At 54.1% G+C, this 22,176-nt stretch overlaps 1 protein-coding gene across 4 annotated transcripts in view; it reads left to right on the top strand.

The window, feature by feature from the left end:
- The first annotated feature begins 273 nt into the window (after window positions 1-273).
- The window catches only part of LOC136638225 (leucine-rich repeat and fibronectin type-III domain-containing protein 5), a 62,827-nt gene continuing 40,924 nt past the window's right edge, over window positions 274-22,176 (top strand). For 3 of the 4 annotated variants that reach the window (XR_010793590.1, XM_066612602.1, XM_066612484.1), the window contains exon 1: window positions 331-415. The gene's annotated coding sequence lies outside the window, so the exon portion shown is untranslated. Of the gene's footprint in view, window positions 416-22,176 lie in introns of all 4 variants that reach the window. The other variant, XM_066612540.1, reaches the window with a different exon arrangement.

Here is a 22,176-nt window from a genome sequence, read left to right as displayed (position 1 = left end):
CTCCTGCGGCGACGCCGGGGATGGGGCTGGCGGCGGGCGGCGGCGCTCGGCGGAGGAGGGTCGCCCGCGCTCGGGCGGGGAGCGCCGGGCTGCGTCGCTGCTGCCGCCGGCACTGAGGGCGACGCCGCTGCTCCCGCTCCGGCCGCGGGCGGGGATGTGACTGGCGCGCTCGCACGGCGGCCCGAGGGCAGAGCGGAAGGTCGCGGCCGGCCGCGCTCTCCATGGGGCGGGCGGCGCGGCCCCAGCGCGCCCCCCGAGCCGGGCGCCCCGGCCCCGACCCCGGCCGCGCCGGCCGCCCCTCGCCTCGAGGATGCGGCGGCTGCTGAGCGGCGCGGAGGGCCACGGACTGGCAGGGCGGCCGCGGGCCGAGGAGGAGCGCTCCGGGCGGGCGGCCGCATTCCCCGGGAGGCTGCAGGTAGGAAGCGCCGCGCCCGCCTCCGCAGTGCAGCCGCGCCGCCTGGCCGGCCGGCCGGCCGGCCGGCGGGAGGGAGGGAGGGCGGGCGGGGGGCTCCCGAGAACCGGCCCTTCCTGGGGAGGAGGGAGCGGCGCCCTCCGGGGACCCGTCGGGCGGCTGCGGCGCTGGGGGGGAGGGGTGAGCGGGTACCTGCCGGGGCGGTCGGCGGAGCCCCCGGCCAGCCCCGCCCGGGAGGACGCGCGCCCCTCCCTCGGGCACCCGGGCAGGGTGGGGGAGCTCCAGGGCCGGCCCCTCCCCGGCGCGCGTGGGGGGGGGCGGCGCGCCCTTGATGCCCGGGCGGCGCGTGCCCCTTCCTTCCCCGGCGCTCGGCGGGTCTTTCCGGCTGCGCAGTGCTTTCTCCGCAGCGGGCGGACGGGTCAGGCCCCGCACCCTTCCTCCCCCGCGGGCGGGGACCCCGAGCGGCTTCCGCGCCTCGACGCCTGCGGAGGAGCTGCGCGCCTTGCGGGGGCGCCGCGGCTGCCTGCGGACGAGTCCTGGCCGGCGCGACGGGCGGCGCCGATGCCGGGGGGGCGGGCCCGGGGGGAGCAGCGGGCGCCCGGGAGGCCCCTTCCTGGCCGTCCGAGGGGCCGCCGGCTCTCCTTCCTGGCCCTCCGCGGCCCGGGCAGGCGCCTGCTGCTCTCTCGCAGTGCCAGTGAGCGTCGCTGGGGAGCAGAGCGGAGCCGAGGACGGCGCCGCCTCCCGGGCCTGGAGACCTGGGAGCCCGGGGGGGGGGGCTGCCTGGCTTCCCTGGGGTCTGGCGTGCTGGGCCTGGGGCCCTGGCGGGGTCTGCGCTTCCACGGGGCACAGCCTGCTTTTCCCGGGCCTGGGAGCCTTCTGGCTGCCCACCCAGACTGGCAGGGCAGGTGGTCTCTGCAGGTGCCTCGGTCAGAGGCGGGTCTTGTGCCTGTTGCGGGACGTCAGTCTGTCTGCTTTTCATCTGGCTGCTGAGCCAGGCCGGAAAGCTGTTGTCTTTGCACGGAAGCCTCTCTCCCCTTCAGACGCTGCCTCTGCTGCAAGTGCGGGGGGGGGGCGATTGGCCTCCTGTAGGCCTTGGTTGCCTTGGTTCCCCTCTGCAGTCTGGGCGCAGCAGTGTAGCCACCTTGCAGGGGTCTCAGAGAAGCGCTCCCTGGGAGTGTTGGGGCTGGAGAAGCCCACTAGGCTTGGGACCCCCATGTTCCTGGCTCTTCTACCCCAAGGTGCTGTTCTGGAGGCACCTGCAGAGAAGGGGGCCCCAGAGCGCTCCGGCATAAGAACAGCCCCACTGGATCAGGCCAGAGGCCCACCTAGTCCAGCTTCCTGCATCTCACAGCAGCCCACCAAATGCCCCAGGGAGCACACCTGATAACAAGAGACCTGCAAGGCCTCCTGGGAATTGTAGTTAAGAACATAAGAACAGCCCCACTGGATCAGGCCATAGGCCCATCTAGTCCAGCTTCCTGTATCTCTCACAGCAGCCCACCAAATGCCCCAGGGAGCACACCAGACAACAAGAAGACCTGCAAGGCATCCTGGGAATTGTAGTTAAGAACATAAGAACAGCCCCACTGGATCAGGCCATAGGCCCATCTAGTCCAGCTTCCTGTATCTCACAGCGGCCCAACAAATGCCCCAGGGAGCACACCAGATAACAAGAGACCTGCATCCTGGTGCCCCCCCCCTTTACATCTGACATAGCCCATTTCTAAAATCAGGAGGTTGCACGTACACATCATGGCTTGTACCCTGTAATGGATTTTTCCTCCAGAAACTTGTCCAATCCCCCCTTAAAGGTGTCCAGGCCAGATGCCGTCACCACATCCTGTGGCAAGGAGTTCCACAGACCAACCACATGCTGAGTAAAGAACCACATGCTGAGTAAAGATGGGTGGGGGGGAGCAGGTGGGGGAGGAGCTGGTGCTGCCTCTTTTGTCAGTGAGGAGGGGAAGCTGAGCACAGAGGCCTTGGTGGGCCCAGGGAATCAATACATTTTCTGCTTGAGGAGCTGGTAACAGGGCTAGCTTTGTAGGGAAATCTTTGGACTGCTTGCAGAGTAAAGGCTTTACTCTGAAAATCATTAGTGCAGCCTGGTTGTTAGTGGCCAAGCTGAGTGGAGGCATTTGGGGACCTGCTGTGTCCTGGGCACGCAGGTCCTTCTGACTGGGTGTGACCAGATTCATTCTGATTCCAGAAGTAGACTACTTCGGAATACCAGAGACAGGGGAGGGCACCAGGATGCAGGTTGTGTCTCGTTATCAGGTGTGCTCCCTGGGGCATTTGGTGGGCCGCTGTGAGATACAGGAAGATGGACTAGATGGGCCTATGGCCTGATCCAGTGGCTTGCTTGGCCAGGCTTTTGAGGCAGAACAGGGCTCTGGGGCAGTGGGAAGGGCAGTAGGAGCCCTTCCTTGACTGAGCTGGGGGCAGGGAGGGCCCTGCCTGGCTTTCCCACGGCCAGGCAGGGAGGGAGGGACCCAGGCCAGGGGGCTGAGTGGAGGGGCAGCTGCTGTGCTGGGCTAAAGGAGCACCGCTGAGCAGTGGGTGGCTGGCAGATTATCTGCTTGGCCAGAACGAGGCTGCAGGGAGCCCAAGCGCCGGCGTGTCCCTCCTCGCTTCCAAAGATATGGGGGAAGCCAGCCTTCGGTGCTGCGTGATTCAGTCCAGCCTTCTGCACGCCGGAAAGAGGCTGTCTCCGGAGTGGCTGGTTTATCTTTGCCGTGTCTTCAGTGCCCTTGAGCCCGAAATAGACGCTGCTCTAAAACAAAACAACAAGTTGAGTGCTTGCCTGGGATCGGCGCATGTGCTGCTGCTGTGGCAGTGAGAGCAGTGGCTGGCAAAGCGCCAGGTGCAGCAAAAGGGGTGCAGGGGGTTTGCCAGGGGGGTGGGCTGTTTCTGTGAGGGATGCATCCTGCCAATGAGCTGCAGCCCCCACCTTGGTCCAAGTGGGAATCACAGAAGGTTGGGCTGGCTGTGGCAGAGACCCTTCCCAGGGTGGAACTGGGAGGAGCACAGGGTCAAGGGCATGCTGGTTGAGGCTGCACTGGGGTGAAATCCCCCACCGGAGAGATCTGGGCTCCCACTGGACTCTCCTTCCTTCCTTGGCTGAGCTCATGCAGGGAGAGCCGGGCTGTGGTGTGCTTTCCCAAGCCCCACACTGTTCCTCCAGGGCTCTGGTCTGAATGTGCAGAATGATGCCAGTGGAAATGCCTGCTCAGCCAGGAGGCCTGGGCGGGTTGAGCCGAGGACCGTCTTCTGTGCAGTGGAGAGGCTCCAGGGAGGGCCAGATGGACAGCTGTCCTTGGAGTCTTCCCCAAGCTTACATAAGAACATAAGAACAGCCCCACTGGATCAGGCCATAGGCCCATCTAGTCCAGCTTCCTGTATCTCACAGTGGCCCACCAAATGCCCCAGGGAGCACACCAGATAACAAGAGACCTCATCCTGGTGCCCTCCCTTGCGTCTGGCATTCTGACATAACCCATTTCTAAAATCAGGAGGTTGCGCATACACATCATGGCTTGTACCCCATAATGGATTTTTCCTCCAGAAACTTGTCCAAAGCCTTTTAAAGGCGTCTAGGCTAGACGCCAGCACCACATCCTGTGGCAAGGAGTTCCACAGACCGACCACAAGCTGAGTAAAGAAATATTTTCTTTTGTCTGTCCTAACCCGCCCAACCCTCAATTTTAGCGGATGTCTCCTGGTTCTGGTGTTATGTAAGAGTGTAAAGAGCATCTCCCTATCCACTCTGTCCATTCCCTGCATAATTTTATATGTCTCAATCATGTCCCCCCTCAGGCGTCTCTTTTCTAGGCTGAAGAGGCCCAAACGCCGTAGCCTTTCCTCATAAGGAAGGTGCCCCAGCCCCGTAATCATCTTAGTTGCTCTCTTTTGCACCTTTTCCATTTCCACTATGTCTTTTTTGAAATGCGGCGACCAGAACCGGACACAATACTCCAGGTGTGGCCTTACCATAGATTTGTACAACGGCATTATAATACTAGCCGTTTTGTTCTCAATACCTTTCCTAATGATCCCAAGCATAGAATTGGCCTTTTTCACTGCCGCCGCACATTGGGTCGACACTTTCATTGAGCTGTCCACCACCACCCCAAGATATCTCTCCTGATCTGTCACAGACAGCTCAGAACCCATCAGCCTATATCTAAAGTTTTGATTTTTTGCCCCAATGTGCATGACTTTACACTTACTGACATTGAAGCGCATCTGCCATTTTGCTGCCCATTCTGCCAGTCTGGAGAGATCCTTCTGGAGCTCCTCACAATCACTTCTGGTCTTTACCACTCGGAAAAGTTTGGTGTCGTCTGCAAACTTAGCCACTTCACTGCTCAACCCTGTCTCCAGGTCATTTATGAAGAGGTTGAAAAGCACCGGTCCCAGGACAGATCCTTGGGGCACACCGCTTTTCACCTCTCTCCATGGTGAAAATTGCCCATTGACACCCACTCTCTGCTTCCTGGCCTCCAACCAGTTCTCAATCCACGAGAGGACCTGTCCTCTAATTCCCTGACTGTGGAGTTTTTTCAGTAGCCTTTGGTGAGGGACTGTGTCCAACACCTCCTGAAAGTCCAGATATATAATGTCCACGGGTTCTCCCACATCCACATGCCTGTTGACCTTTTCATAAGGTTTGTGAGGCAAGACTTACCCTTACAGAAGCCATGCTGACTCTCCCTCAGCAAGGCCTGTTCGTCTATGTGTTTTGAGATCCTATCTTTGATGAGGCATTCCACCATCTTACCCGGTATGGATGTTAGGCTGACCGGCCTATAGTTTCCCGGGTCCCCCCTCTTTCCCTTTTTAAAGATAGGCGTGACATTTGCTATCCTCCAATCTTCTGGCACCATGGCCGTTTTGAGGGACAAGTTGCATACCTTAGTCAAGAGATCTGCAACTTCATTCTTCAATTCCTTAATAACTCTTGTGTGGATGCCTTCAGGGCCCGGTGACTTATTGATCTTTAATTTATCAATGAGGTCTGAAACATCTTCTCTTTTAACCTCTATCTGACTTAACTCCTCGGTCAGGAGGGGCCGTTCGGGCAGCAGTATCTACCCGAGGTCTTCTGCCGTGAAGGCAGATGCAAAGAACTCATTTAATTTCTCTGCCATCTCCAAGTCTCCTTTTATCTTCATGGTTCCGTCCCTGTACTCCTGCAGGTGTTGGGCAGGAAGGGAGTGCGACTTCCCTTTCAGTTCTGTGCTCTGCTGCTGTGGGAAGGACACACAACCAATTCCAGGATGTTCTCCAAGAGCACAGGAAGCAGCCACACCTGCCAGAGCCAGGAAGGGTTCTGGGGGTTGGAATCGCAGGAGGAGAGGCGGAGCCACCTGCCTGGAAGAGAACCACACCCCTCTCAAAGCCCCGCCCCTTGCTCTCCCAGCAGCTTGGAGTGGCCCAGCCCTGGCCTCAGGGGAAGGAAGTGCGCCCTGACACCCATCCGAAGGCACTCGTCATGCTGTAGGGCAACAAGGGGGCACCCCAAAGGGCTCCCTGGGAACTCTCCACGCCGGGCAGTTCTGTGCAGGGGGAAGAGGAGGAGCTGTGGGAGCGCGTGTCGGAAAAATGCTTGTGGGCCAGAGCAGTGACCTTGGTGTCACCTTGGCAGGTGAACTCCACTAATCTAGTTTGCAACTCTTGGACTGTTGCCAAGTCTCCCCTGATTCTAGGCGTTTGTGATTCTCAGCTCCAGAATCATTTGCTGTAAGAGAAGTCAGGTCTTGTGCAAAGCCACTTGTGCTCCAGAAAGACCTAGAAATGGCGCGTCAAGGCTCCTCTCGCAACCTCTGCACGTTATATGTGGTCGCAATGTGCTTGCTTTGAAATCTCGCGTCTGCGGAGGGGATCTGAAGGCAGAGCGCAGAGTTTTGTTTGAATGGTGGGGCATCAATTGGTTGAACAGACATGCAGCCAACAGAGGAGGCAGGAGGGCTGCCACTGAGGTGTTGGCAGACCGTCCAACTTGCTCTTTTAATGTATCTGAAGATGCCCCACAAACAGCTGAGGTCCCTGACTGTCAGTTCAGAAACTGGGGTCTTCCTCCTCTCCTCATTGCGTGATTCATGTCTCTCTTCCCATGACCTCAGGAGCCTTGTTGTCCTGGTTGAAGTTGTGTTTGCCATGTGCCTGCTTTCTCCTATGGGAAGGGAAAAAAACCCATTTATGGGGGTGCTGGGAGTGTGGGTGAGTCTCTGGAGGGCACTCTGAGGTTGAGCCCTGCTGGTTGGCATTCAGAAGGTCCTGGCAGGTCCCACTCATGTAGCATCTCCACATGCAGAGCTGGGAGAGCTGCTGCCAGCCAGTGTAGAGCAGGCCAAGCCAGTGGACTTCTCCTGACCTGAGCTTCACCTGTGCTGACCAATCTTGTCCTCAGCCTTCTGGGGGGGGGGGGGGGTGGAGCTCTCTCTCCATTGTGGTTGTCTTTCACACTTGCATTTGTAATGCAAGTAATGGATCTTACATTCCCATTTGTTTTACTGCCATAGGAGACCAGACTGATTGAATGCCTGTCCAGGCAGGGGGAAAGCAGGACTTGCTCCCAAGTAAACAGCCCAGGTTGGCAGCATGGAGCTTCAGTTGTGGTTGTCTCACCTCCCCTTCTGTTGGACACCTTGTGGTCTGAGCTGGCAGGTGGATGCCCACACCTTGGACTTTGGTGGTCTCCTCTTTACACAGGCTTGTAGATCACATCCTTGATCATTTCCACTACTGCTGGGGATCACTTCCCCCAGCCAGTTCCATCTTCTGTGGAGAGGGTTTTATTACAATGGGGCAACCATGATTTTTCACTTCATGCCCCTTGCAGGCAATGGACTCATTTGTGGGGGGGAAAGCAGGATCCAGATCAGTTCCTGGGGAACAGTCAGGCACTGGGGAATGTTTTGGGACAAGTGGGGCCTGTACAAGAGGGACGGGCTTCACTTAAACCAGAATGGAACCAGACTGCTAGTACATAACAGTAAAAAGGTGGCAGAGCAGCTTTTAAACTGATCCCTGGGGGAAGGCCGACAGGAGCCGAGGGGCATCCGGTTCGGGACTCCTCATCCCTATGGGATGAGGATGGGGAGGTTAGAGAACAACAAGACAAAGGCAGAGTAGGAGAAGTAATTGGGAAAGGTAGCATGATGGGATGTGATAGACGGTTTGGCACAATGAGAGGATGCGGGGACAAAGGAGCGAATAAGCAGCCCATCCTGGGGCATTCCATGTACAAATACTTTTATGCAAATGCCCGAAGTCTCCAAGCAAAGATGGGAGAACTGGAATGTCTGGTGACCAGGGAAAACATTGACATAGTCAGCATAACAGAAACCTGGTGGAATGCGGAGAATCAGTGGGATACTGCAATCCCAGGAGGGACAGGCAGGGGTGTGTTGGAGGTGGGGTGGCCGTTTATGTTAAGGAAGGGATAGAATCCAGCAAAGTAGAGATTGAAGGTGGGTCCGACTCCACCGTAGAATCTCTGTGGGTTAAATTACCAGGCCTGAGGAGCGATGTAATACTGGGGGCATACTATTGTCCTCCAGACCAGAAATTGAGTGTTGGGAGAGTTAGGACAGACAAAAGAAAATATTTCTGTACTCAGCATGTGGTCAATCTGTGGAACTCCTTGCCACAGGATGTGGTGATGGCATCTGGCCTGGACACCTTTAAAAGGGGATTGGACAAGTTTCTGGAGGAAAAGTCCATTATGGGTTACAAGCCATGATGTTTATGTGCAACCTTCTGATTTTAGAAATGGGCTATGTCAGATGCAAGGGAGGGCACCAGGATGCAGGTCTCTTGTTACCAGGTGTGCTCCCTGGGGCATTTGGTGGGCCGCTGTGAGATACAGGAAGCTGGACTAGATGGGCCTCTGGCCTGATCCAGTAGGGCTGTTCTTATGTTCTTAGCTCCTTCAAGAACTCCCGTGTTGCTTGAGAATTCGTAGTTATGGCTCTCACTGTCTGGATGCTGCCATCTTGCAGGTTGCATTGAGTTGTAGTTGGGTGTTGCCAGAGGTGCTTCAGGGAACCCAAGTCCTGCAGATGCGGCCTGTGGGCTTCCGTCTGCCACTTGGCAGATTCACCCTCTTCTGCTTGTCTGGCCTTGTGGGTGCAGGTGACCAGGGCTCAAGCCTGTTTTTGCCACCATGTCTCAGGGTGGGCTGGACTTGAGCAGGGCTCTGTTCCCAAGAGTAAGGGAAGCAATGACTCCTCCCTCCAGATGGCTGGCCCAAGGGCAGAGGCAACCGAGAGGGAACTGGGGGCCTGTGCAACCTGGGAGCGTCCCTGGCTGGTTGCTGGTAATGCTGCTGTGGCTTCCCATACTGTGCTGCTTCTGTCCTGGAAATTGGAGGTTGGCTTAGGTACACACCTGAGCAAGCACCAGACCTTGATGCTAGAGGGAGTTCTAGAGAGCCTGCCAAGGACAGGGCTCTTGTCTGACTGGAGAGGTTGTCATGGGACCAAGATGCCAACCTGCCCAGTGGTGGTCCATGTGCCATTGGTGATCTGTCATCATGGGTTCCCAGGGGCCTTCTGGGCATGGCATGGCATGGTATGCTGGTCTGGTTTCCTAGGAGGCGCAGTTCAGGTGTAACCACAAGTTGTGGCTTGGCCACTTGTGTCCGATTGATGTGATTTCCCCTTCCCAACTTGTGCTTAGACTTCCTCATTCTTTGCTTTGAGTTGGATGTGATACCAAACGATGACTTGAGGAAATCCAGGAGTTAAGTTTCTGTGGCATATTTCTGGTCACAAAAGCATCACCAAACTTCTAAATAAAACTTAAATAAATGTGAACTTTCTGGGCTGGAGAAAACCCACACAGACATGGGGAGAATGAGCAAGCTCTACACTGACAGCGGCCCCAGCAGGGAATCAACTTTTTTCCCCATCAACTTTATAATGGAATGACTTTAAGTGAGGACTTGCTGTCATTTGTGCCCAATAAGGTTGTTGTGAATACTGTCTCAGCTTGTGTCCGTTGAGAGTTTTATATAGTGTGTGTTTGTGTCTTATTTTCGCTCTGTTGTAAGTTGCCTTGAGGATTTTTGTAATGTGATGGGAGAGAACAAAGATAGGCCCCCAATCGCGAATGCTGGAGTGGGGTTTTAAGTGACTTCTCCTCCAGGCACTGACTGGACCCGCTTGGCACCAGCTAGGGGGTCACATCCTGTGCACGCTCTGACCCTGCTCTTCTGGGCTTCTTTAGGTCAGTGTTTGTACACAAAGGCGCGATCTGGAGCAGGTCCGTCCTGGGAAACGTAGTGCAGCCAATAATCAGCCCTGTTTTAACCAGTCTCTCTTCACACTCCTATGTGATATTTGAATGTGGAGCTGCTTGCAAATGACCCCAAAGGATGGGCTGCCTTGGTGGTGACATGGTGGAGATTGATGCAGGCTGGAGGGGGTGGGGGGGGCACAGAGTCTCTCTTTGTGAACTTAGGAATAGAAAAAATCTCAAACGGAGTGAATGAAAAGGTGGCCAGTAGTATTGGGGAGGGTGAAATCCTGGCTACACCCCACCAGTGCACCAGGAGGAAGCTGCTGTGGTGCTCTCTTTGTCCCTTTCCTCCCTGCGCAGTTTTCAGGCAGCTTTTCCAAGCCTTTGTGAACCTGCCCCAGCTCCACGTATGGCTGCAGCCTGCTTTCTGGTCTGTCCTTGCTGGATAGAGGCGTGAGTAGCTGCCAGGGAGAGGGAGACGTTTGTGCTGGAATTCCTTCCCGGAAGAGAGCTGACAAGCTCCCTCTTTTCCTGTGCTTTTTAGGAGACGGTTGAGGCCAACAGGCTCTTGCCTTAGATCTCTGAGGTCTTGAAAGGCCATGTATGGTTTTATGCTAGTTTGTGATGCTGTGCTATGACTGTGTGGTTTTAGTGAACAATTTTCACAATGGAGAAAGGTGGAAAGTGGAATACCCTGCACATGCCCAATCTCGTCTGATCTTGGAAGCTAAGCAGGGTCAGGCCTGGTTAGTACTTGGATGGGAGACCGCCTGGGAATACTGGGTGCTGTAGGCTTATACCATAGTCTTTCGAGGCTGAAGGTTGCCAACCAGCCATATAATGCCATTGTACAAATCAATGGTAAGGCCACACCTGGAGTATTGTATCCAGTTCTGGTCTCCACATCTCAAAAAGGACATAGTGGAAATGGAAAAGGTGCAAAAGAGAGCGACTAAGATGATTACGGGGCTGGGGCACCTTCCTTATGAGGAAAGGCTACGGCGTTGGGGCATCTTCGGCCTAGAAAAGAGGCGCCTGAGGGGGGACATGATTGAGACATACAAAATTATGCATGGGAAGGATAAAAGGGATAGAGAGATGCTCTTTACACTCTCACATAACACCAGAACCAGGGGGCATTCACTAAAATTGAGTGTTAGGAGAGTGAGGACAGACAAAAGTAAATATTTCTTTACTCAGCGTGCGGTTGGTCTGTGGAACTCCTTGCTACCGGATGTGGTGATAGCATCTGGCCTGGATGCCTTTAAAAGGGGATTGGACAAGTTTCTGGAGGAAAAATCCATTACGGGGTACAAGCCATGATGTGTATGTGCAACCTCCTGATTTTAGAAATGGGAGGGCACCAGGATGCAGGTCTCTTGTTATCTGGTGTGCTCCCTGGGGCATTTGGTGGGCTGCTGTGAGATACAGGAAGCTGGACTAGATGGGCCCCTGGCCTGATCCAGTGGGGCTGTTCTTATGTTCTTAGTGACCCCATGATGGGCAGTGCTTCAGTTACCTTGTGGAAGTGAGCCACAATTGCCATGTGAAAAGTGGGGAACCGGCCCCTCTTTTCCACTTGGCTCCTAATCAGAACGGAAGAGACCTGTGCAGGCTTTTGGAAGTGTGCTCCTCCCCATGGAGACCAACTCCCACAACCCCCAGAAACTGGCTTCTGTGCTTGGCACAGGAGTTTCCTACCATCTTGACTGTCAGGAACGTCTGTCGGAACGAAGTTGGGGGTGACTTGTGGTGGTGGGGCCATGCCTCTGGTGTGGCTGTCCTGAGTTCCTCTCATGACAACCTGGAGGCTGGCTGGATGCATGAAGGGCCAGTCAAGCTTTGGGGAACCACAGTTTTTCTCACCTGGGGGAACATCTTCCTCAGCCCAAGTGTGTGCAGACAGGCTGCGGTTGTTCAGGGATGCAGAAAAGACACTCTGCATGTGCTCAGAGGAATCGTAGCTCAGCTGCTATGGGCAAACCTGCCTCTCTTCTCGGTTGCCCCGGGCTGTCACCACCCAGCCTGCATGTTGAATCTTAGTGTGCTGGCTGGATGGTCGGGGGAGGGTATCCTGTCACAGCTTTTACTTTGGGGAGAAGTTGGCATTGGTGCCGCCCTGCAGTTTCACGTGAGTCAGCAGCAGGCGAGGAGGGGTGAGGAGATGACCTGTGGGGCTACCCAAAGCCTTGATGGAGGAGCCTTATTCAGAAGCGAGGGCCACCATTTGTGTTTGGGGACAATGGAACGGGGGCTTTGCCATCTTGCTAGCGTGCCTGTGGTTTTCCCAGCCCTCGTGGTTCAGGGGAGGATTTGGAAATCAGGTGTGGGTTTGTCTGGGGGGAAGTGCAAGCTGCGAAGAGTTCTTCCTGGCAGCCATTGGCCCCCTCTCAGCATTCTGAGTCTGTGAATTGTGTGTTCGGGTGAGGAAGGCAGTCTTGCGCCACCTTAAAAACTCACTGAATGTGTTTGTGGTGGTGGTGGAGGTGTGGGTGACGGGAAGCCTTTGGTGCAGCTCTGGGTGCCTCCTCTTGAAGCATTTAGGGCATGCAGGTGCACCTGTGCAAACTTTAGCCAAGGAGGCTTCCCTCATCTATCTGTTTCTGTCAGCGGACCCACCCCTGAAGGAGGCTTTGCTTGAGAGGGGCACAGCGGCCCCCCCTCGAATGCACTCCCCACTGTGTCAACAGGGCCAGGCCCCCACTGCCCCGTGGCAGAGGTTGGGAAGGCGACTTGGTGGGTGCCTGAGAAGCTAGTTGGGGAGGAGGTGCCGAAGCCCCCTGCTTCTTCCGGGTGTCGATGTTTGGTGCATTCTGCAGGGGAAGGGGTGGAGCTCTTGGTGGAAGTGCCTTTTTGGCCCAAGGGCTGCTGTCCAGAGGGTGACTGGGCAGCAGGGAGGAGGCACAGACTGGGCAGTCCGAGCTGGGTGACTTGCTTCAGCAAAGGTCTTGCGGTTTGAGGCAGCTGCTCCACAACTCTGGCATTCCGCCTCCTGGGGTACTGCGCTGGGACGGCGAGAAACCTCCTCCCCCCACCTCCTCCTCTCTCAGGAAGCAGGCGGGGTCCTGGCTCTGAACTGAGGAATGGCCCTTTGACTGTCATACTGGAGGGGTCCCAGGGCTGCTGGGGACCAGGAGATGTGCTGCTGGCATCTACGCATATCAGGCAACCTGTGCACTGCTGTACAGGATCAGGTCCCTACATTTTGAGGTAGGCTCCTGGCAATCCCTCCTAGATCTGCGAGTGCTTTGGAAGTTGTGATCAGGACCTTGGACAGATCTTTGGCCTCCATCCTCATTCGGGGCCCAGAAAAGAGGAGGCCTTTCCCCCTGCAGCCAAGTAGGGTGTGGGCCTCAGTGTTTGGGGCAGGGTGTTCTTCCCTCAGTCATCTTTCTTGATGAGTGTTTTATGGAGCAACTCAAACAGAGAATGACTTTTTTGTGCCAAAGCTGTAAGTGTCTCACCCAGAAGCCTCACACTCAGAATGCAGAGTTTGGAACTTTAGGACAAGGAGGACAAAGGCTTCCCTGCAGGAAGAAAATGCGTACAGAATTATGCACGGGAATGGATGGAGCAGATAGCGGCATGTTCTTTTTCCTCTCACACGACGTCAGAGCCAGGGGACAGCCACTCGAATTGAGTGTTGGGAGTGTCAGGACAGATAAAATAAAATTTCATTACCCAGCATGTAATTAGTCTGTGGAACTCCTTGGCACAGGATGTGGTAATGGCATCTCGCCTGGATGCCTTTAAGGGGGGATTGGAGGAAAAGTTCATCATGGGTTACAAGCCATGATGTGTACGTACAACTTTTAGAAGTAGGCTTTTAGAAGTAGGGTTTAGAAGACCTGCTTTTAGACCTGCTTTTAGAAGTAGGCTGCCCCAGAGTGCCAGATGCAACGGAGGGCACCAGGATGCAGGTCTCTTGTCTTGTGTGCTCCCTGAAGCATCTGGTGGGCTACTGTGAGATACAGGAAGCTGGACTAGATGGGCCTGTGGCCTCATCCAGCAGGGCTGTTCTTATGTTCACAGATGAGATGCTTGATCCGCCTCTTTGAAAAAGGGAGAAATTCCTTCAGGGCTTTGGGATTAATTAAAATGAATCTAATAATGAGATTGAATCAAAATTGTTTAAAAACCTAATTGAATAGGAAATTGCAGTTTTGTCCCAGTAGCTGCTTCCTCCAGTGCCTCCTCGGGGTTGAGGCCGGATGCTGAGACATCTGCTCTGGTGGGCAGGAGCTGAGAGTTGTAGTCGGCCAGAACTCTGGCCAGTGGCACTCTGGCGGTCGCTTCAGCGGGGCAGAAGCTCATCCTGGCACCCCCTGAAGCCCTGCCCCTAAAGTCACACCCCGTGAAGATTATTACAGCAGAACTTTGCCTTTCATGTTTTTTTTCCCTGCCACTTATTTCAGGTTTGTGATATTTGGTGACACTTCCTGGAACGCTTTAGCAGCTGGTTTCATCCCACTCTCTAGTGTACGACAAATTTATAAAAATTGAGAAATGGAATTTTAAAAAATCTCAAATAAAGTTGACAGGAACATTAGAGTGCTAGCTAACCTATGCATGAGTCCACCAGAGAAAGTCTCACTGTGTTCAGCAGGACTTACTCCCAGGTGAACTTGCAGCCTGCGCTTATTTCTGAGCAGACATGCTGAGGCTCACACTGTTCATATAATATGAATTATGTGGTTTCTGTCCTGCGAAGGGACATGCCCTAGGCAGATGTCTCAGTTTGCCTCCTGTTGAACATAAGAAGAGCCCCGCTGGATCAGGCCAAAGGCCCATCTTGGATCTCCCAATAGCCCACCAAATGCTTCAGGGAGCACAGAAGACGACAAGGAACAACCTGTGTCCTGGTGCCCTCCCTGTGTCTGGCAATCTGAGGTAGCCTGAAACCAAGAGCTTGCACATACCTACCATGACTTCTAACCCATGATGAACTTTTTTCCAGAAATGTGTCTAATCCCTTCTCAAAGGCATCTAGGCTGAGCCTGTTGCTTCTTGGCTCAGGTCCTTTGAAGAACAACCTCAAAGGCCACACCGAAGCCCTCCTGCCTTTGTCCTCCCTGTGTCTGCAGCAGAAGCCCTGGAATTCTGCTCCCCATTGGCCAGACCACTGCCCTGGTCTTGAGAGTGTCACGGGGTTCTTGGTGCTCTTGCTGTCCGGTTGGCATTTCTTCAAGCAGTTGGATCCCTCTTGCCAGGCAGCCCATTGCATTTTCAGAAGCAATGACCAGCCAAGCGCTTGAGGCGAAGCCACAGAAGTGGCCATGGAAAGATCTTCTGCAGCTCAAGATTGCTCTGATTCTGCCGTATCGAGGGATGCTCACAAAGTGCAATAACAGTCAAGGAACGAAAGAAATGGCAAGCTGTGAAAAAGGAGTGACTTCAGAGCAGGGCTCAGTTGTGCAGAGTGCAGACATGCCTGCTGATCCACAGTGGTTCTCACTCTCCCAGGTGGACTTCAGTCTGTGTTTCGTCAGCCCCAGCACAGCGCAGCACACGGCTTCTTCGCCCTCACCAAGTTGTCTCACCAAGGTCTGCACTGCAGGCAACCACATGCAACATCACGGAGTCTCGTCTCCGCAAGTGGTGAGAGGGCATTCCGGCTAGACTGGGGTGTGAGCCCTGCGCTTCCCCACTCTGCAGGTCAGCCAGGGCCTTGCCAGAAAACCCTCCCCAGCTTTGTGTCATCTGCAAATGTGATAAGCAGCTCCAGCCTGTCTTTCTGATCACTTACAAAAATGTGGAATGCCCAGAGCCCAAGACACAGCCCTGCATGGCTTGGCGCTTGCAACCTCCCTCCAGGTTGACCTGGATAATATCTCATTGACTGGATGCTCCCAGAGGCACCTGGTGACCCCTGCAAATTACCAGAACATGGACTAGGTGGGCCCTGGACCTGATCCAGGGGCCTTTCTCTTTTTAGTAGCACTTGCTGGGAATGGTTGTTCAAGAGCTTTGAACTCACCTAATGTATATGAGGGTGGTCAAAGCACAACAAAGAGACTTAATGAGGCAGCCAAGTCTCCCATAGCCCACAGCAGAGTGTCTGTTTACACAACGAAGGGGCTCTTATTGTAAAGAAGAGGTCAACAGTTGAGGAGATTCTGTTGGGAGAAGGAGAAGAAGATGCAGGCAGGAAGAGATGCAGTTGCCCCAGAAACAAGCACACCAGTCAGTCATGTTCCTTCCTCTGCTGACTCCACAGCCTGTTGGCTCAACCTCATGTTATTTTCGGGGGAGGGGGGGAGCCAGCAAAGAATGGCTTCACTACAACCCAGGGAGGACTCAGGTGGGGGGATCAGCAGTGGCAGCATTTGGGGCCCACAAGTATGTGGCAGACATTTGACTTGTTCCTGACTGGGCCAGGATAGGCTGGAGTCTGGGACGGAGGGTCCCTTCAGTCCTGGCACCAACCTGGCTGTGCAGTGCCCTCCCCAGGGAAACTTTTCTCTTGCACAAAACACCAGAATCGGGGGACAGCCACTTGAGAGTGTGAGTGTGAACAGACAAAAGAAAATAAAAAGTCTGTGGAACTCCTTACTACAGAATGTGCTGATGGCACCTGTCTAAGAGGCCTTTAAAAAGAGATTGAAGGAAAAGTGCATTGCAGGTTACAAGCCATGATGGGTATACATCACCTTCTGGTTTGGCTGTCAGGTGCAACAAAGTGGCAATAGGACGCAGGTATCTTAAGGACTTGTATGTGTGCTCCCTGAAGATCTGAGGGACTGCTGTGAGATACAGGAAACGGGACAAGATGGGTCCTTAACCTGATCCAACAGGGCTCTTCTTATGTTGTTACTATGTGATCTTTATGGTGTTTTATGGTGCGGAGATCTTGAACTACATTCCTTTGTTCTACTACAAAATCATATAAAAATTATCAAATCTTAAACAGTCTGGTATTGGCAACCTTCAGTCTCGAAAGACTATGGTATCGCGCTCTGAAAGGTGGTTCTGGCACAGCGTCTAGTGTGGCTGAAAAGGCCAATCCGGGAGTGACAATCCCTTCCACACCGGGAGCAAGTGCAGTCTGTCCCTGGTCTGTCTCCCTGGCTATGGGCCTTCCTTCTTTGCCTCTTAGCCTCAGACTGTTGGCAAAGTGTCTCTTCAAACTGGGAAAGGCCATGCTGCACAGCCTGCCTCCAAGCGGGCCGCTCAGAGGCCAGGGTTTCCCACTTGTTGAGGTCCATCCCTAAGGCCTTCAGATCCCTCTTGCAGATGTCCTTGTATCGCAGCTGTGGTCTACCTGTAGGGCGCTTTCCTTGCACGAGTTCTCCATAGAGGAGATCCTTTGGGATCCGGCCATCATCCATTCTCACGACATGACCAAGCCAACGCAGGCGTCTCTGTTTCAGCAGTGAATACATGCTAGGGATTCCAGCACGTTCCAGGACTGTGTTGTTTGGAACTTTGTCCTGCCAGGTGATGCCGAGGATGCGTCGGAGGCAGCGCATGTGGAAAGCGCTCAGTTTCCTCTCCTGTTGTGGGCGAAGAGTCCATGACTCGCTGCAGTACAGAAGTGTACTCAGGACGCAAGCTCTGTAGACCTGGATCTTGGTATGTTCCGTCAGCTTCTTGTTGGACCAGACTCTCTTTGTGAGTCTGGAAAACGTGGTAGCTGCTTTACCGATGCACTTGTTTAGCTCGGTATCGAGAGAATGAGTGTCGGAGATCGTTGAGCCAAGGTACACAAAGTCATGGACAGCCTCCAGTTCATGCTCAGAGATTGTAATGCAGGGAGGTGAGTCCACATCCTGAACCATGACCTGTGTTTTCTTCAGGCTGATTGTCAGTCCAAAATCTTGGCAGGCCTTGCTAAAACGATCCATGAGCTGCTGGAGATCTTTGGCAGAGTGGGTAGTGACAGCTGCATCGTCGGCAAAGAGGAAGTCACGCAGACATTTCAGCTGGACTTTGGATTTTGCTCTCAGTCTGGAGAGGTTGAAGAGCTTTCCGTCTGATCTGGTCCGGAGATAGATGCCTTCTGTTGCAGTTCCAAAGGCCTGCTTCAGCAGGACAGCGAAGAAAATCCCAAACAAGGTTGGTGCAAGAACACAGCCCTGCTTCACTCCGCTTCGGATGTCAAAAGGGTCTGATGTGGAGCCATCGAAGACAACAGTGCCCTTCATGTCCTTGTGGAAAGATCTGATGATGCTGAGGAGCCTGGGTGGACATCCAATCTTGGGGAGAATCTTGAAGAGGCCGTCTCTGCTGACCAGGTCGAAAGCCTTTGTGAGATCTATGAAGGCTATAAAGAGTGGCTGTCGTTGTTCCCTGCATTTCTCCTGCAGTTGTCTAAGGGAGAATACCATATCAGTGGTGGACCTGTTGGCTCGGAATCCACACTGCGATTCTGGATAGACGCTCTCTGCAAGTACCTGGAGCCTCTTTAGTACAACTCGGGCAAACAGCTTTCCTACAACGCTAAGGAGAGAGATGCCGCGGTAGTTGTTGCAGTCACCCCTGTCACCTTTGTTCTTGTACAGCGTGATGATGTTTGCATCCCTCATGTCTTGAGGTACTTCACCTTCTCTCCAGCAGAGACAGAGGATTTCATGCAGCTCAGTGACGATGATCTCTTTGCAGCATTTTAGGACTTCAGCAGGGATGCTGTCTTTTCCAGGTGCCTTGCCAAAGGCAAGGGAGTCCAGGGCCACGTGAAGTTCTTCTAGGGTTGGTTCACTGTCAAGCTCTTCCAGCACAGGCAGGCACAGGCAGCACACGCAGTTATCATGGTGCTGCCTGCGACACTGACCACTCCCTGGTGTGCAGCAGAGTGAAACTGCAAACAAAGCGACTGTATCACACGAAAAAGGAAGGAAGACCTCGCATTGATACCAGCAAGACCCGGGATCAGAGAAAAGTGGAGGAATTTGCACAAGCGCTTGAGGAATCTCTTCCAGGCCCGGCCGATGCAAACGCATCCAACAGATGGGAACATTTCAAGAATACCGTTTACAACACCGCCTTGTCCATATTCGGCAAGAAGACCAACAAGGCGGCAGACTGGTTTGAAGCCCACTCTGAGGAGTTGACGCCAGTCATTGAGGAAAAGAGGAGAGCTCAAGCAGCATACAAGGCCTGTCCCAGTGAGCGCAACCTGCAGGTCCTCCGAACTGCTCGCAGCAAAGTCCAACAGACTGCCAGGAGATGTGCTAACGACTACTGGCTCCAGCTCTGTTCCGAGATACAGATAGCAGCTGACACGGGCAACATCAAGGGGATGTATGATGGTATCAAGCAGGCCCTAGGTCCAACACAGAAGAAAATTGCCCCTCTGAAGTCTGCCACAGGCGAGGTCATCCAGGATCGGGCGCAGCAGATGGAACGCTGGGTGCAGCACTACTCTGAGCTATATTCCAGAGAAAATGTAGTCACCGAAGAAGCACTGAACAACATTGAGTGCCTGCCTGTGCTGGAAGAGCTTAAACAGTCTACACTTATTATAAAGTGCATTTTCCAGACAAATAATTTTTTTTTTAAAAAACAGCATAAAAATTAACTCCTATCTACTCATCAAATGCATAGATTATTTGGCCTGTTTTCTCCTCAATGCGCAGAAAGTCCATGAATGGTTTCCAATTATCCATAAAAGATTTTACTGACTTGTCTTTAAGAAGAATTGTAAGTTTATCCCTTTCTGCCAAATCCAATATTCCTGCAGCATATTGGATCATATATAAAAACATACATAATCTTTCTGAATCAAATCATCCAATATTCCCAGCAAAAAAGCTTCTAGTTTCATTTGTAAATCAACTGCCTTTGCTGCACATCAAGTCCAATATTTTTTGCCCTTTTGTACAGGTTCACCATATGCGATAGAACATTCCTTCTTATCTTTTTTGTGGGCTGTTTTATTGCACTTTACGATGGATCAAATGCCATTCTGACTTTCAGAAGAATCTTGGAATACAGGTGGGGCCTCGGTATCTGCGAGGGATCTGATCTCACCCCCCCCCCACCGGTGGATACCGAAAACTGCCTTGGTTTTCAGCCCCTTAAAACAACTGAAGGCAACTGGTGCTGTGCTCTGGATTGTTTTCTGAAGCCCGCAGAGGCTGCATTGTGTCCAGCCGTGGCCTTTGCGGGCCTCAGAATGGCCCTTAAGGCAAAAATAGTTCCGGTTTCCAAGGGAAACCAGATGTTTTTATACCTTTAAAGGCATTTTGAGGGCCAGAGAGGGAAACCGGAAGTAGCCCCTTTTTTTGCCTTAACGGCCGTTCTAAGACCTACAGTGGGCAGATGTGCGTGGCCTCTGCTGGCTTCAGAAAACCTCTGGAGGCAATCGGAATGCAGGCCTGTTTCAGTGCAGGTGCAGAGAACCCGCGTTGAGCCTGATCTGCGGATGTAAAATCTGTGGATTTTACAGGCTCCACTGGGTACTAGAGATAGCTGGTCCTTTGGAGGTCATCTACTCCAACCTCCTGCTTAGTGCAGGGAGTTGCTGCAGCATCCCTGAAAGGTGACCATCCAGCCTCTGCTTGAGAACCTCCAGCAAGGGAGAGCTGCTGACTGAGGCAGGTTGTTCCAGGGCCAGGAAGCTCTTACAGCGAGGAAAGCCTTCCTAACCTCTAACCCAGATGGATTTCCCTACAGTTTCAACCCACTGGTTCTACCTGTGCCCTCAGGAGCCACTGGCACAGGGCAGAGATTTCAGAATTGTCGTGGATGGCAGTCTTGAACAGGAGACTTGGAGCTCTTGGCAGTGGGCACTAGCAGGTGCCTGGCCCTTCTGCCCAACCCTCTGGCTAATGCATAAGGAGACGTTTGTACCATAGCAAGGCACAAGGGAGGTTGGGCTAAGACTGGAGTCATGCCTGGCCTGAGTTCCAGGCTCCTTCTGTGGGGCCTCATGGAGCAGCTGCCCACTGGCGGAGGGCAGGGAGGTGGCTTCTCAGGGAGAAGAGGGCACAGCTGCTGCCTCCCAGGTGCCCTCTTGCAGATGTCCGGGTGTGGCTGCCCCTTGGATGACTGGACAGGGTTCAGAGGAAGGCACCTCAGAGGCTTGGGTGGGGGTGGAATCCTTCCCTCGTGCCGAAGGGTTGTGCTGTTTGGGGCTTCTTTTAGGAACAAGGCCAGGGGAGGCCGAGACAGCTATGCCACCCCGTGCAGCTGGTGGGCTGGAGAGTCAGCCCAAGAAGAGGCTGCCAAAGGCCCCACAGTGGCTATAGCGGGAGTGGGAGGAGGCGGTCAGCTGGGTGGAACCTCCGTACTCAGAGGCAACCTGTCTCTGCAGGCCAGCTGTTGGTGAGCAAGAGAAGGAGGCGGTTGTGGCCTGCTTGTGGGCACACAGCTGCATCTGATGGACGTTTGGTGGTTGACTGACCCTGCAGGGGCTGCTTTAGATCCAGCAGCCGTGGCTGTGGCTGCGCTGGGGAGAGGAGAGGCCTCACTGGCCTCTTGGACACCCAGGCGGCGTCCTGGAAGGGCCTGCTGCTTCCCTGGCAGCCCCAGCTGCTTTCAGGAAGACTCTCCTCGGTGTGCCCCATGAATTTTTCATGCCTTCAGAATGTCTTGACTGCAGCCCAGGAAAGCCCTGAAGGGAAGAGCGCACCAGTCGCTCGCCCTTCTTGGCCCTGCAGAACCACTGCCCTTGTGAGCATGTCCTTTTTGCTGGGCATGATTATTCCCCGTCTCCTGCTGTGACCATTCCGTACGCTGAGAAGGACGTTGTCAGGTCTCCAAGCTTGCCTGCCCCCCGGGCCTGGCTGGACTTGCTCTCTCTCGCGTCCAGGTTTTGGGGATGGGAAATGTTGCAGAGGCACCTGGACTCTTTCAGAACCAAAGGGGCGCGTCTGTGTCACGGGCACCGTTGTCCGCTTTGGAGTGGGATGAAGAAAGGGGCTGGCAGATGCCACAGGCAGGTGGAGCAGCAGCAGATCAGTCTGCCTCTGTTCTTGTGCCACTCAGTTCCCAGTGTGCTTTTTGGAATGAAGGTGCATAATGGGGGCTCAGCCCAGACAGCTCCAGTGAAGGGGGGATGTAGGAATAGGTGGAAGTCTGAGGCAGCTCCCTTGAGCCAGGGTGGAACCAGGAGCAGTGGGCAGGGTGGCAGTTGGAGCAGGAAGGCTAGTGGTTGCTTCTCCACCTCTGGCAGTCTCCAGCCACAGCCCACTGCATACTAAGGGAGATGGCACCATCTGGAGATGAGGCTAAATGCTCCGTGATCCTGATCGCTCCAGTGGACTGCAAAGCTCTTCTTGCGGGTCTTTCTAGCTGGGCAAAAGCACAACGAAAGGGCAAATGGAGTTCGGCGTCAGCGTGAGGATCAGTGGTCATCCAGGCGGGAAATGGACTGGTGGGAGGGGTGGAACAAATGCAAGTACTTCTTCTCACAGTGCATGAAAGAATCTGTGGAACTCACTGCCACAGCATGACATGGGCTGGAATCCAGCAATGGTATTTAAAGGGAGTTATGGTGGTCTTTGGGGGCATTTTCTAACCTGCTCACACTCTTTGGCCAGAGGCAGTAGCAGACCCTGCATGTGAACCATTGTCTG

The sequence above is a fragment of the Tiliqua scincoides genome, chromosome 1 (genome assembly GCF_035046505.1).
Source record: "Tiliqua scincoides isolate rTilSci1 chromosome 1, rTilSci1.hap2, whole genome shotgun sequence".
Lineage (NCBI taxonomy): Eukaryota > Metazoa > Chordata > Lepidosauria > Squamata > Scincidae > Tiliqua > Tiliqua scincoides.
This window is presented reverse-complemented; position numbering and strand designations above follow the sequence as displayed.